This window comes from Lutjanus erythropterus, chromosome 2 (genome assembly GCF_056507025.1).
Source record: "Lutjanus erythropterus isolate fLutEry1 chromosome 2, fLutEry1.hap2, whole genome shotgun sequence".
In the NCBI taxonomy this organism is placed as follows: domain Eukaryota; kingdom Metazoa; phylum Chordata; class Actinopteri; order Lutjaniformes; family Lutjanidae; genus Lutjanus; species Lutjanus erythropterus.
The window spans coordinates 29,234,011-29,237,438 of NC_139318.1; positions in this window are offsets into that span (position 1 = coordinate 29,234,011).

Genomic DNA, 3,428 nt, shown 5'->3' on the forward strand with positions numbered 1-3,428 from the left:
GTATCGTCTCAAGTTTGAAGTCTTTGGACGAGTAGGTCACTTGTTCTTTTTTTTGCTGTGTCTCACGATAGTAACAAGTGGGTACATGAATAAAAAGGCTACGTAGAAAACCTTGTGAAAAGGTAAAAGTATACATGGCTAGCTTTAAATGCTTTGCCAGCCCTTATTGAATTAATTCTTTAAAAAAAAATCTCTTGTGCAGATCTTTGTGATTTATCCATTAACATTTGGCACTGAGTTGCCTTGGTGTCTTTCCTCTGTTGTATTGTTTTCAAGACATTGTGCCACTTCAGAAGAAACAATAGTGAACAAATCTAAGTCTGACTGAAGAGTAGGAAACAAATGGAAGCTCTGGGCTTTGCTGAAGTAAAGCTACAAGAGAATTAGTCACACTCTGAGAGTTTGTTCATTCACTGTTACATGAAACAAATTATCTAAAGACTTTAAGACTGTTAAATCTTTGCAGCTTTAACCTTAAATTAACATTCTGAGAGAGCCGCGGCTCTCAATGTTTTTACACTTGCAGAGTGGATAAATATTTAAAATTTACAAAGCTATTTAGTACTTTTTTGGAGGATTTTTTTTTTTAAGTTTCTTTATCATGTTCTGCCAATGATTGTTGCTCAATACTCACAGCAGAAATGTATATGTATGTCATGCTGAACCATATCGCAGATGTTTTGAAAAATATTGGTGGCCTACTACTTTTTAGATAGTGAGAAAAACACCTGTTGGAGAGTGCTTATGATGAAAAACCACTGTATATCACTTTATTGCATTTGTTACTGCCAAGTTTAGATACAGGTTTGGAGATGCAGTCGTTTGCTGACATATTCCACCTTTTACATGATTTCTGGGCTGATACATAGATATAAATACTAACATGTGCCACTGGACGGCACTTAACTACATTTATTTCCAATTATAATGTCTCTAATGTCGTATCATATCTGTAAGTTTACATTCAACTCGACATGCTGATTGACTTGTCAAACTGTTATTTCCTTCGCCACATAAATGATCTCATGAGAGGAGACGTGAACACACAACGATTACAAGACTTTTAGCCTCTGGTTATAGCCAATTACATGCTAAGGAGAAGGGTGCAGAAACCCTCTCAGATGCACTCACACATGGACAGGCAGCAGATGAAGTGGTTTCCCCCCCCCCTGATCTCGCATTGATCAGCGTTGTGTAAGATGAAAGGATGAAGTGCGGTGTGCTGAAGCGTGGTGACCGCTGTAGCCGAAACCACGAGCCCGCGAGGCAGACGCACCGAAGAATGGAACTTGTCATTAAAGAGATGGCCAGGGCCAGGACTGTTATTTTCTACCTTTATTAACAAGTAATGACAGCAGAATCAAAGCAGAGAGGATGGAGGCAGTGGCTGCAGGTAGCTACCGTGTTTGTGCTGAATAGAGCTTTCAAACCAGCAGCAGAAAAAAAAAAATAAACAAACACATACAGCTGGTTTTGAATGTTTGCTTGTCATTGGTCACATTGAGGATGCCTTGGTAACATGAACACGACTTTTAGGGTCTCAGCAGAGGCTGCTGAATTGAATGTGCATATTTGAAGCTTTACACACTCGGCCTGTTTCTCAGTCTTCACATGTTGGCAGATACTGTTGTGTTTAGCAGAAGGAGGGGACTCGTTAATGAAAGACTGTTTTATTCAGAATGTAAGTGCAGATAGTGTGCTGCTATTTTAAAGCAGAAGTTTGACATTTTGTGAAATACAGTTATTCACTTTTTCTGGCAGAGTTAGATGAGAAAAGTGATAGCACTCTCATGTTAGTCCTTTAAATATAAGCAACAGCTTGCAGCTGGTTAGCTTAGCTTGGCATTACAACTGGAATAAGGAAGAAACAGGAAGTCTGGCTCTCTTCTCTTCTCTTAAAATCTGCCTTACAGCACCTTTATATGTTAATTTCCTCCAATAAATAAAAAGAACCTGTCATTATAATAATAGATAATAAATCATGAACTGGTATCTCAAAATAAAGAAAAACTATTTGTAAAATAATTACTAATAAAGTTTCTCATTATTTTGAGATGCTGACTCGTCATTTTGATAAAGTTTCTCATTGTTTGGAGATGCTACCTCATCACTTTGAGATGCTTACCCATTATTTTGACATACATACTGACCAACATGCTGAATCTCAGTTGTTTAATCTGTTCAAAACCCAACATGTAAAATCAATAATTTGCCATTTTACAGGGTATTTTTATGCTGGACTAACTCTTGGATAGGACTAGTAACTCCTAGTTTTTACACTTTTACACAGTTTTTGTACAGGTTAATTTTACTGCCTTTCTACAGAGTCAGACCAGCTGTTTCCCTACTGCTTCCAGTGTTTGTGCTAAGCTAAGCTAAGCTAACTGTCTGCTGGCTACAGCCTTACATTTAACATAAGAGTGTTTCTTCTAATCTCTGGCTCCCCGAGAAAGTGATTAAGCGTATTTTCCCCAATGTCAATCTATTCCTAAGAATGAAGAAAAATAACGTCTGGTTCAAACAATGCTGGAGGAGAAATCATTGTAAGCTACGGTGCAAAATTGGACTGCCGTTTGAAGGGCAACAGCTTTGACTCTATACTTTTGTCTGGTTTTCCTCAAAATGAGTAAAACAGTTCATCACTGTTGAACATAAAGGGTACATAATATATTTACTGTAGATACTCGATGTTCTATACTGCAGTATTTACATATAAAGGATTAAAATCAGGTAAGAAAGAGAGCATACATTTCTTACCTTAGTTCTAGCTTCACATTTACTTATATGGTGAAATTGTGTCGTTTTGAAATTTCAAGCCAAGTACAAATACATTTTTGTTATATATGAACGTTTCATCTGTATACCAATCAGAGGAGTTTATTTATCTACATGAATATTTATGAACTAACATTGTTGCTTTGCAAAAATTCAGACGTTAAAAGATGTTTTATGAATGTTCCTGCTGCTATGTAATTATCTAGATTGCCATTAAAGTGACTGTCTCAACTGGCATGATCTCAAGTCTCTCCTTTAAAGACGCCATCTGAATGTCATATATTTATATAAAACTGACAAACTTTTATACGATTCATTCTGATCTATGCAGAGGCAAAAAGATTAGGTGGATCTTATGCAACGTATGCATTTGTGATACTGTTACAGCTATTATCTTTTAAAAGTTTAGAGACACTAGAGATGACAAAATCAGTCAATTTTAGTTTTAAGTCTCAGATCAACACAAGTGATGGAGAGGGAATAACATGAAGCAGATTTGTTGAGAGGGACTAAAAGAAACCAATGTAATGGTTTGTAATGGTAGTGTAATGTAAGTGTAATGCTGTGAAAAAGAGTTTTAAATGATTAATGTAGTAAACAAACAACTAATCTTGTTTATGAGCAACACATATTTGTCATGTCAAAAAGTTAGA